This window comes from Acinonyx jubatus, chromosome A1 (genome assembly GCF_027475565.1).
Source record: "Acinonyx jubatus isolate Ajub_Pintada_27869175 chromosome A1, VMU_Ajub_asm_v1.0, whole genome shotgun sequence".
NCBI classification, from domain to species: Eukaryota; Metazoa; Chordata; class Mammalia; order Carnivora; family Felidae; genus Acinonyx; species Acinonyx jubatus.
This window is the reverse complement of record NC_069380.1, coordinates 18,228,772-18,241,178: the sequence shown is the minus strand read 5'-3', so window position 1 is coordinate 18,241,178 and position 12,407 is coordinate 18,228,772. Positions and strand designations below refer to the sequence as shown.

Genomic DNA, 12,407 nt, shown 5'->3' with positions numbered 1-12,407 from the left:
ATAGACCAAAAGAGCTTCTCAAGAACTCAGAATCTAAGCCCTGAACCGCTTTCAGTCAGGCAAAATGGATGTGAATAGTATGCATCTTGGAATCACTGCCCCTCACCTGGTTCATGCTGACATCTTCAAGAATTGTGGCAAAAATCCATGAAATTCTTGGAAAAAAATCCAATTTAAGTCTTTTCTTCATGTAAGCTTGAAAATGGACTGGTGAGGCCTATTGTTCCTTTAAGTATCCTGAGCTTTATAATGAAATATTTAGAATGGGAAAGAAATTCACAAACCCTGGGGCAATAGACATCCGAGCACTGGGGAAACAAATCCTTTTCAAATCTGGGCTGCTTTTTTTTTCAGAAGAGGGAGAGTGTGTGTGTGTGTGTGTGTGTGTGTGTGTGTGTGTGCGCGCGCGCGCGCGCGCACGTGTGCACATGCATTAGGGGAGAGTGCGGGGTAGGAGAGCACTGGCTGTAACATCAGTGGAGGAAGGGACAGGAAAGGTAATGTTCCTTACAAAGAGGAAACCTGTGTCGTGTCATGTCTGGCAAGAAAGGAACAGATTGGCTCAGATATACGAGCAGATCCGGGAAGTGCAAGATGATAATTAATTGCACATCTCCTTCAACCCAAGGCGTTCTCAGATGGACTCCTGCAGGGGTCCCCATTAGTCCTGGGCTTATTTCAATTCTGGCTAATGATCTGGAGGAGGGTGCTGCCAGTATACTAATGACTCTGAATCACATTCATTTCAAGGGCTTAAATCATCAGCGTGGACTGAAAAGAATGCACATTGTATAAACTTTCTATGGCTGCTGTAACAAATTAACACAATTTAGTGGGTTAAAACAATATGAATTTATTACCTTCCAGTTCTGTAGGCCAGAAGTCTGACCGGTCTCTGTGGGTTCAAGTCAAGGTGTGGGTCAGGCTGCATTCCTTCTAGAGGCTTTGGGGGAGGATCCATTTCCTTGCCCTTCCCAGCTTCTAGAGACCTCTTTTGGTCCTTACACACAGACCGCTCCGTTTCAGAACCAGCAATAGAGTATCAAATCTTTCTTCCACTGCCATCTCTCTCTGGTTCTCTGCAGCCAGGTAAGAATCCCCCCTCTAAAGGACTCTGCGATCATACAAGGCTACCTGGATAATCCAGAAGAGTCTCCCGAGCTCAGGGTCCTTGACTTCAGTCATATCTAATATTCATGCTAATGATTGAGAGAAAGCCAGGGTAGGCCTAAAAGCAATTTTAAAAACTTAGGCCTGTGCAAACACCTTAAGGTATAGTCAAGGAGTGTAATGAGAAATGACAGGCTAGAACGAAGGCTGGTCGGTCTTATTCAGCTATGAGGAATGAACACTACTGAGACTGGGGAGGTGATGGACAGGATAATGACCCCTGAAGGTGTCCACACCCTATCCCCAGAACCTATGAATCTATGACTTTATCATTGGGCAATATGTAGTAGAGTAGATTATGCCATATATGTGGCCAAAGGGACTTGGCAGAAGTATTGAGTTGAGGACCTCAAGATAGAGAGATTGTCCCACATTATCAGAGTGGGCCCAATGTGATTATAGGAGTCTTTAAAAGTGGATGAGGGAGGTTGAAGGGCAGAGAATCAGAGGGACGGCAGTGTTAGGAAGGCTCAGCCAGGTGTTGCTGGCTCTGAATACAGAAGAAGGAACTGTGGGCTAGAGAACCTACGTGACCTCTAGGAGCTGGAAAGGGCAAGGAAACTGATTCCTTCCTGGTGCCTGCAAAAGGAACACAGCTCTGATGGTGCCCTGATTTTAGCCCCGTGAGTCCCAGTTTGGACTTCCGACCTTTAGAGCTGTAAGATAATAAATTTGTGTTTTAAGGTGCTGGATTTGTAGCAATTTGTTACAGCAGTGGTAGGAAACTGATGGAGGAGTATGTCTTCGCGGGTCTGCTTTCTGCAATGGAGTTTAATGCTAAGTTGATGTTCCCTCAAAGTTTGTCTTAAAAGATGAGTAAGTAAATGAACATATGAACTACGGGACAGTCTTCCCAAGATACTTAGAAATGACACCGCTTTGCTATTTAAATTTATTTTCCTCTTTCATAAGCTTCCTTTGTCTTTTTTTGTTTTTAGTGTTTATTTTTGAGACAGAGAGAGACAGAGCATGAGCGGGGGAGGGGCAGAGAGAGAGGGAGACACAGAATCTGAAGCAGGCTCCAGGCTCTGAGCTGTCAGCACAGAGCCAGATGTGGGGCTCGAACTCACAGACTGCGAGATCATGACCTGAGCCGAAGTCGGACGCTCAACCGACTGAGCCACCCAGGCGCCCCTCATAAGCTTCCTTTGATTAGGAGCATAGAATACCAAAAGAACTTGTAGACACACACATGCAAATAAACAGTGTTGGGCTTCTAAAGGACAGAAGGAGCCTCCCCCTCTCACTGTTCCTAAATTAAGCCCAGGTTGGAGAAAATGAAATGCTCGTTTGCATTTCGTTGGGGCCCAACAGCAGTGTGGCAGGATGACCAGCATCTCTGATGTTCAAACCAGGGTGTGAAATGTTCTTAATCATCTGACCTTAGATTCTTGGTTCAGGATAATTAAGCCTCTCCTGAGTGCACAGAATGTCCTGGTTTGTAGCAGCATTAGGTAACAGTTTATATGTACACCTTTGCTCCAGGAGCTTGCTTGATTCTCTGTTTCTCTTTTGTTTCTCTCTGCAGGATTCAGGCCCTGGTGGGCTGTTTTCTTTTAATAAGAATGCAATCTACCTGCTGCTCTCATGGGATCTCTGGGTTTGTGGCCACGGAAGGGACTATTTTAGGAGGCAGGCAGTGAGCTAGAACTAGGTACATTACTACCCAGCAAATCTCCTCTGTGTCTAATGGTCTCTTTCCTCCTCTCCTGGGGAGAGCTTACCTAACAAATTCTCAGATGGGTTTGGAAGAGGAACCTGCCACCCGCTGTGTCTGAAGAGGGACAGTGGGGGGGAGAGGTCACTGAGAGTCCATGGGAGTTAGTGTGGGAGGAAGAGAGCTGGTTAGACTTTACAATCTATTTTATCAAATGTTACTTTACCATGAACTAGAATTAATAACGAGACTTCATGGCTTGTGTGTTGCGGAGTTAATTTCAAATTACTAGTAAACCCTCTCTAGGGTCGAAGAAGCAGGTTCTCCCAGAATCTGAGTGTGTAAATCTACATATATCTCACTATTTCAGCACCAGCTAGGGCTATTGTTCTTATAGCCCCTTGTTTTGCAACAAAATCTGAAGTATTCTCAATTTCAGACTGTTTTATCTACAATCTACCTAAGGTGATGGAGATTTTAGGAAGGAAAGTAACACGTTCATTTTGGGCAAAGTTGCTTAGCTTGTCTACGCCTCGGTGTTTTCATCTATAAAGTGGGGGTGTCTCAAGCACTCAGTAGAGTGCCTGCCACAGGGGGGGGCTCTCCATAGAAGTTAGTTTTCTTAGTAGCGGAACTGTGGTTAGCTCTCAGGTACAAGTGCTGGAGCACAAAGATGACTAAAATGTAATCCTGACTGAGAGATTGTTTGAAGTTTGTTGGGGGGTGAGGACAATATGTGGATGAGTAAGATTAAAATGAAGAATGATGCATCCCATTAAAATTGTGAATAGGGGAGAGCCAGTGGCCCATTGTGCCTGCGATAGGGGTGAGGATAATGAGGAAGGGCTTTTAGATCAGACAGGCTGGAGCTCAGATGCCAAATACGAGTATGTGTTAATGAGGCCAATGGATGAGAAAGGCAGGAGGGTACCCCCTCTCCTCCTGCTTAAGCAAGTACCTATCACAGAGGGGCCTGGTGGCACAGACCTGGAACATTGCCTACGTGTCCCCCATCAGGCACTTTTTTACATCCCCAAGCTGCCGTCTCACTTTAGTTTTCTGAGGGTGGGGGGATATTACCCTGTGCAGATGTAACAGGGAGCAGAGCAGTCATCCAAAAGTATTCAAGTTCTGCAGTTAGATGGTTTATGGGGGCATGCAGAGGAGACACTGTGCGAGCTCAGCTTCTTCCAGGACCCCTTTCAACGGAGACTAACTCTGCAAGGTGGATAGACAGACTCCTGCTTCCTGCCCTTGCTTGCAGCCACGTGGGGGGAGGGGTGACATGGGGAGTTAACCCTGGGAAAGTGGGCTCCTTGTGCAGACGTAGGAAGAAGGATCCTTACCACTTGTTAAGTGGTAATTAATTGTCCCCATTTCTCTGACCTGCCCTTTCCTTCCCTCAGTGAGTCCTGCTGATGCTCGCTGACTGTAGGTAGCATGTGGGTCACCCACCAGAATGAAACACCATTTCTCTTCATCCTATCCTTCTAGGACTGGAAGGACCTAACTCAGTTTTGCACGTAGTACATGCTCAGTAAATGCTAGTTGAAAGAAACTGTGATTTCTTATACAAATGGAGGCACTACGCAGAATGTATTTGGATTACAAGTCACACGGAGGCAGAATCCACACCCAAGCTGCTCATTGGCATATGCCTGGGCCAGCCCAAGGCATGGCGCTTGCTTGGTGCACAGTAGATGTCAAATATATTTTAGTCATTAACACAGAGTTTCAGAGTCATCTCTAACCATTTTGCCTCCATTTTAATGAGTTACCAGCTCTTCTAGACTGTGCCCATAAATACTGTCACATTTGTCTCTTACATTCCTACTGCTACTTTAATTCAAGCCCTGGTTATTATTTGTGTAAAGTGTTACAAAAACCTTTTATCCAGTCTCCTGGTCTCCCTGTTTGCAGTGTCACATCCCCCCTTGCTACTCCCAAGCCTACTTTTAAAAAATATGACCTGATCATATCTCATCTCATCATCTAGGTGAGTGTGTGTGTGTGTGTGTGTGTGTGTGTGTGTGTGTGTGTATTCCTCAGCCTGGAAATATGTCCCTTCACGATGTATTCCACATCGAACTCTCAAGACATTATCTCCTTCTGCCATTGCTGACTTGGAAGTACCCCATGCAGCTCCATGAAGAGTCCATGTTTTTTAGCTTCATGAACTTGCCTGTGTCATTCCCCGCTTCCGGAATGCCTATCTGTTACTCAGTGCTCATTTTGAATGCTACCTTGCCTTACCCAGAGGCAGAGGGATTGAAATGTTAGAGCTGCAAGGGCCCTTGGAATATTCTACTGCTACTGCTAGGTGGAAACTGAACCCCAGGAAGGTGACTAGGCTGATGTGAGCTCAACTTTAAAGCCAGGATTCAAAAAGGTCTCCTGGCTCTTAATTCACTACTGTTTCTATGCAGTCAGTGTCCTTCATAAACCTTAAATAACTTCTCTTATGACACCATTTGCATCCCATCTTGCTTTACAGTTTCTTGTAGTTGTCTGGATTTGTAGGTGTGAGGGCAGAGACTATGTCTTAATCATCTTAGTATATTCCACAGCACTTAGCGTATGGCTTACTCATGGTAGGCGCTTTCTCTGTGGACTAAACATGAATAAATGGATGGCGGGGTGGATGAGTGGATGGAAGGGTGGATGGGTGGATGGATGGGTGGATGGAAGGGCAGATGGAGGGACGGGTGACAGGTGCGTGAATGGATAGATGGGTGGGTAGATGGACGGATGCAGGCACGGATGAACAATTGGATAATTGTCGATGTGGCACTTCTCCAGGAATGTGCTCAGATATTCTAATAGCCCCATGGCAGACTTTATCTGCAAATGTATGCGTTGTTCGGCACGGCTGCAGGTGTGGCCTACTCATTTTCTGATGTGATGAGGAAAAGATTACGGGAGGAGGCTGGGTGAGGGATATACCCTTCCAGGTGTGTGTAATAACAAGAACAGGAGTCTTCATTTGTTCCAGATCCTGTGTTAAGCACTCTGTGTACAGTATCCCATTTAATCCTTACAGCAACTTTATGAAGCAAGTGTCCTTATTAGCCTCAATTTACAGGCACTGAATGAGGTTGAACAACTTGTCAAGGAAATTGCCGAGCTAGGATTTGCGCCCGGCATTAATGGACTCGGAAACGGGGGCTCTTACCCGCTACACAGAGGCAGAAGTATCAGGGGGGCAGTTGGGTGCAAGGCCTTGGGAATCAGAACTGCTATGTTTGAACCAAGTCAGGCCACTAATTTCCTGAGCAGGCAAATCACTTAATTTGGCTTCTCAGTTTACTCTATGGTTTAATGGAAGTAATAGAATCTTCTTAGCAGGAGTGCTGTGAAAATTAATGACTGCATAAAAAGTGGTTTAAGATAAAGATTCTCAGATAAAAGGAGCCGGAGGGCAGGAGTTTGGAGTGCCATGAGGAGAAGAGGGAGGGGCGGGGCGGGGCTCCTTACTCTTTGCCTTGGACTGGTTTGCGACTGGGGACTGTGTTTGTAAAAACGTCAGCTTCAAATCGATTTGCATGGACGGGGTGTTCTGGGGAAGTAGAACCTGGTAAATACTTTCTGGATTCCATTTTTACACATTTATGAAACATTGCTTTTAGCATTATATTATTTAAAAGAGAACTACCGTTATGAATTAATAAGGGTGGTGATTATCTACCACTGGGGAACTGGGGGCAAGAGTATACACTTTCAATGGCCTTGATCTCCGAGTCAGCCTGGCTTCTCCACGGGCAAACTCAGATGCCACATTCCTGTCCTTGGTCTGCTTGTGCTCAGCCATGGACACGGGCAGAGGATGGGCAAACAGCAGCACTTTATGTCACCACATCCTCTCCTTTTGCCTCCTCTCCTCTCCAGATGGGAGTGAATGGCATGATTTCCGTAGGTAGGATTCCTGCTCCTGGATTTTGTCACTCTTCATCAGATGGTCCACAACCACCACACGTGCCCTATTGGATGACTGAACAAAGGTCCCCCAACCTCTTCTGTCCCAGCCGGGTAGCCCTGTCTATTCACATATCCTTTCTCATCCATCTGTCCATTCACCAAATATTTATGGAACCTTAGCTCTGTGCCAGATGCTGTTCTAACACTGGGGACACAGCAGATGTGATCTCTACTCTGTGGAGAGATTCACCATCAAATAATCACCCGGCAAGATAATTAACCTGTGATGAGAGGTGACAAATGGATGAGGAAGAGTAAGGGGAGGTGGAAAAGCCTATGACAAAAAAGCATGACCCTTTGGAGTGGGGTCCAGGGAGTCTCCCTGAGGAGGCGATTTGGAGCTGGAGCTGAGCAGGGTTTAGAGTGTGCAGACACCAGGTATATGGGTTGCTGAGATGCGTAGGAGCAGGAGGCAAATGGCACAGCCCCGACCTCAGGGTGCTTTCCTTCTGGGCAGGGAGATGGACAAACACACCAGCAGTGACTCAGAGGGGGGCAAGTGCTGGTGGTGGGAGTGTGTGAGTTGGAGGGCAAGTGGGGAGCCCCTCCCTAGTATGACTCCAGAGGAAGTTGATGCTGTGCCGGGAGTCAGAGCCGCTCTGGGCCATGAGTGGAGTCAGCAGATGAATTCCAGGTGAGGGGGCTGAGGGCATCTTAGGAAGACGGAACACCTTGTGCCAAAGCTCAGAGAAAGCACAGATAACTTTTCAGATCTGGAGAGGGACATGTTGGGAAGATGAGACTAGAGAAAGGATGAAGTCTGGTAAGGAAGGGCCGGCCGTGTGACTTACACTAAGGGATTTGAACTTGAAGGAGAAACCTCTGGGTGGAGAAATGTTGGAGGGGGTCTAGCCAGGGGACCAGATTTTCGTCAGAGGGTCCTCCCGGGGCAGGAGTGGGACGGGTGGGAGGACAGGAAGCTAGTGCAGAGAACAGCAAGAGCATGGGTAGGATAGGAGGGGCACTTGAGAGTGAACTTGGGAGGGTACAGGAGGACAGTCAAGGAGCCATTCTTTACCGTGTTCTCCAGGAAGTGACCCTTTGCAGTAACAAGTCCCTGAACGATGAGTTCCTTGAGCGACTGCATTTCTCTCCACTCTCTGGGACTCCCCCTGCACTGAACGATGGTGAGGAACCCAGCAGGAGGGACTCCTGATAGATTTGTTTGGGCTTTCCAAACATCTTCGACCATGGGGCCATTTCCACGTTTAGAGTGGAAACTAAAAGAGTGGCATTAATTAGAAGCTGAGCATATCGATTCTGACTCAAAATCATTCGGCGGTTTATGGACGAAGCTTGGGTTCCTTGCCCTACACCTCCAAGGCCTTTCTTGACCCAGTTTTTGTCAGAGCACACTCTGGGAGAACGGGTCCAGGACGACTCCTTCTGTAGATCTTCTCCTAGAGAAGTGTCTTCCCAAGTCCTCTGCCCATTTCCTTTGGTTAGATTGCTCTCTATTCTTGAGTGGTGGGAGTTCTTTACACACTTTGGATCTTAATCCCCCATCAGATATATGTGTGGAAAGTGGTCTCTGTGTCGAGATCAGAGGAGTATGTGAAGACTCACAGGGAAGAGAGTTCCGGGGGGGGTGGGGGGTGGAGAGCACACACACACGCCATGTTGGCGGGATCCCCTCTGCACGTCCTGGAGCTGTCAGAAGTCCGGTGTGACTGGGGCACAGTGTGCACATGCAGGGGTGGGGCCGGGAGGGGTGACAAGGGGAGCTCAGGGAGTTGGCGTGGCCTTCCCATCCTGGTCTCAAGCCGGTGCTTTGGATTCAGCTGGATCCTTCTAAATAGTCACTTGTTTCATAGAACCTTCTGCGAGGCTTGCACTGGGAGGGTGGAGCTGGGAGCTGAAGCTCAGGCCTCCTGGCTGTGACAAGCCTCCTCTGGAGGGCGGACAGTGCCTGGGACCATGAGCACCTGTAGACAGGCAGCTCTGGGCAGTGTTGCCTCAAGCCCTGGCCTCTGTGCCTGCTCGATCCATCTGGAGCCCAGAGCGAAGGGCTGTTTATGCCCTGAGTGAAAGTTCAGATGACAGGTTTTATGTAGGTGTTTGGGCCACGGTCCACGTGGCCTCTTCTAGATCTGAGGCGCCTGTCGTCCAGGTGCTTTGCTGGATGTCCATCCAGGCCGAGTGGGCACTTTCTGTCGTCTTTCCCCAGGGGCCGCCCCACACAAAAGCATGTGTCCGTTCTGCAGGGCCAGTGGCTCTCTCCGATGCGATGCTGTCGGCCAGGACGTTTCAGGTAAAAAGCAACTAAGACCTTAATGAGCGCCTCGGCAATTCTCGTCCGTCTCCGAGCGCGTCGGCTCACTGTTGCTGTGGTGATTCATCTGTGTGGAACATGAGGCTTTAGTCGCCCTGATGATGCATTTTACATGAATGCAGCCCTAGTTGACAGATAGAAATCCCCCTGCTTTAATGGAAACACAGCCCGTAATGCAGCTAGTAACTGGTAGGTTTGCATTTTAACCTCCTGTGTTCTTCAGGAAAAAAAAAAGAAAGGAAAAGAAAAGAGAATCCTACCCTGAGTGACTATGACTCTGAAATCCGACGACATTCGACGGATGTTAAATCATCCTTCCCGGGTGTGCTTCCCGGTACAGAGACCGTCACGTAGTAGGGGCCCAGGAAATGCTAAGTCCCTCCTCCTCCCTGAATGACTGGAAAGGAGTCCAGGCCTTTGGGCTGGATCCTGGAGGATAATGGGTTGGATACAACCGACAGGATTTGAGAAAGGAAGTGCTGTGTTCTCTTGTGTTGGAAGACATTGCTCGCCGCACGATTCTCTCTCCGCACAGGTATCGAGTACTGAGATCAGGTGGTGTCACCCTTTGTGTTGCAGGGCGAGAATGACAGCTCTCTCTTTGTAGCAGTTGGCAAGGAAACTTTGCCTGTTTCAGAGGCTGCCTGTGGCCTGCTGAGCTCCACTTGCTGCACGGAAGCCGATGCAGTGGATGTTTCTCCAACGTTCCCCAGGGCCCACGTGAAACTGCACGTTCCAGGGTGCTCCCCGCTCTGCCCCAGAGCTCTGATTTGGAACGTCTACGGCAGGGTCCCAAGCTTCAGGAAATACTGGGCCTAAGCTTTGCAGTGGAAGGTGGCTCTCTGCAGGTTCACGAGCCTGAGACTAAGAGAAAACAGCCTGTGGCCGGGAACAAAAAGAGCTGATGACAGACAGCGGCGAAAAGCATGCCGTTTGTCACGGCCACGCACCGGCCGTCTGCACAATGCTCTGGGAGCCAAACATGCTAAGTGCTTTCCGTTTCTTCAGCGCCTACTAGGTGCCAGTCCCTGTGCTAACGTGCTGGGAATGCAGAAGTGAATGAGAGGTAGCTCTTGGAGTGCCTGGCTGGCTCAGTTGGAAGAACATGTGACCCTCGATCTCAGGGTTGTGAGTTTGAGCCCCACGTTGGGTGTAGAGATTTCTCCAAAAAAAAAAAAATAGCTCCCGCCTCATGGAATTCCTAGGCCAGTGTGTTTGGGCGAGTGGACATACACAGACCTATTGCAATATATTAAGATTGATGTTACAATATTGTACTACGCATCCAGTTGTAAGAGTCATGGAATGAAAATTATCGTTGCCATTTATTGAGCACGTACTATGGGCTGGGCTTTGTCTTACGTAAATTAAGTAAATTCATCCCACCAACCATATGAGGCAGTTTAGGAAAGAGGTCTAGGCTGTTCAAATGGTTTGCACAAGGCTGCCCAGTTAATAAATAGCAGAGCCAGATGGTAGTGGCCAAAGTCCATGTTCCAAAGAGCTATCTTGTAAAGTCCGGAGAGAAGAAGCCTGTTATTTGCTGAAAACCTACTGTGCGTGGGCTCACTAAATTGAATATTCACGACACTTCTGAGGGTGGCCAGAGCTCTGTGGGGAGAGACACTACAAGTGCCCGTAACACACGGGCAAGGCACGCTTGTCTAGATGCCACGTCACATCTCCTAGCCGGAGCCTGCACGGAGGACACAGGTGTGCTGGGATGTTGGTTCCCTTAACCTTGCTGGTAGCTGGGCAGGGTCTTGTCACCTTATGCTGTGGCTCCCTGTCAGTTTCACACCAGTGGGCTCACAATATGGGGTGTAGACTGCTCTGGTCTGTTTCCTTGCCCCACAGAAGCAACTGATGCTGTGTAGATGGGAGTTCTTTCAGCCTGAGGCGACTGGGGATTGCAGTTTGCATTTCCATCCTCTGACCACTTGGGATGTGAACTAGCTGCCTACCAGTCCCCAGCCTTTGGGTCAACTCAGTCAGGTTGCTGGCGGGTGCTGGGAGAAAGCACCCGTGTGCTGGAACAGGAGTGAGAGCCCTTCAGTCCCTCACGGTCCATTTGCCGTCCCACTGACTCACTCTGCACACGTTTTATCTGTTGGGGTTTCGGTTGAAGACACCCGTCTTCACTTCCTCTCCTAAAAACGGTCACGTCTTGTGTTCCAAGAAGCATGGCTGCTCCAGCATTAGCCACGTGTCACGGGTGGTTCCTGGCACCTCAGCGTGAAGACGGGTTGCCATCTTTAGAGACATCAGGGATAGGTCCTTTATCAACATGCAATTTCTATATGCTTCTTTATAAGTTACTACTTGGGGTCCATTATATTTAAAAAAAAACACTTTCTTTTACTTGGTTCATCAAAAACAGGAAGCCAAAGGTATGAACACTCTTCCTGTGAATCAACAGAGAAACCTTTCTCATCTGCGCTCATGAATCTGCAGCCTGGGGCCGCTAGATTTGCTACTAGAAGAACGGAAGGTTGCAAGCTGGACCCTGGGGTATTAGGCAGGCAGGAATGGGGTGTGGGACAGCTGTGCCCATTGACCTTACAAGCTAAGCCTGGGAGGCACTAAATAGAGAGTCACACACTGTGAGCTGGAGCAGCAGGGGGGCGGAAGCCAGGGCAGGGACAGGCAGCTTCATTCCAGGGGTGTTATAAATAAGGTGACAGGCGAGTGCTGACGAGCAGCTGATGCCCTTTAGTAGCAGTCAAACTTGAATGACAGTCCTGGGCCTTCAAGGAGCTAGTGAGAAGGGGCTGGGGCTGTGGTGGGTATAGGGGGCAGGGCTCATGTCAACACCTTATGCTGGATCAAACACACACACACACACACACTATTGTGACACACACTTCTTCGGCCTTGCTGATTCCGACCAGCACTGAGTCACGGGTCCCTAGTTTGTGATGAGCAATACATATTTCAATATTAACCAATGAGTCACGAGTATCAAGGACCAGGGACTGGTACGGTTTCAAGTCATCCCATGATGGCACTGGGGTTGAGAGACCGCACTTTCTTGGCTGTCGAGGCGGCTGATGGCCAGAGAAGAGCCATTTGGCACCTCCTGTCCAGACAGGCTGGTTGGTGCGCCTTGGGTAGCGCCCACCTCCTGCTTCTTCCCAGGGAAGAGGTAGGCTGAGTGAGATCATGTGCAGGGAATGTTTGAAGATCTGGAAACAAAAGGCCCTCTTTCTGTAGGAGCTATTCTGCTACTACTCCTGTGTCCAAAATAAATAGGCTTTTGTGCAGCTGTTGCTGGGTGCTGAGAAAGCAAGAGAGCATCTGTGCCCAGACTTGTCTAATGGCTCTCACCCTCCA

The 12,407-nt window shown here is 48.7% G+C and overlaps 1 long non-coding RNA gene across 6 annotated transcripts in view; it reads left to right on the top strand.

The window, feature by feature from the left end:
• Positions 1 to 12,407, top strand: part of LOC113600950 (uncharacterized) — a 410,951-nt gene that overhangs the window by 249,555 nt on the left and 148,989 nt on the right. The window lies entirely within an intron of this gene.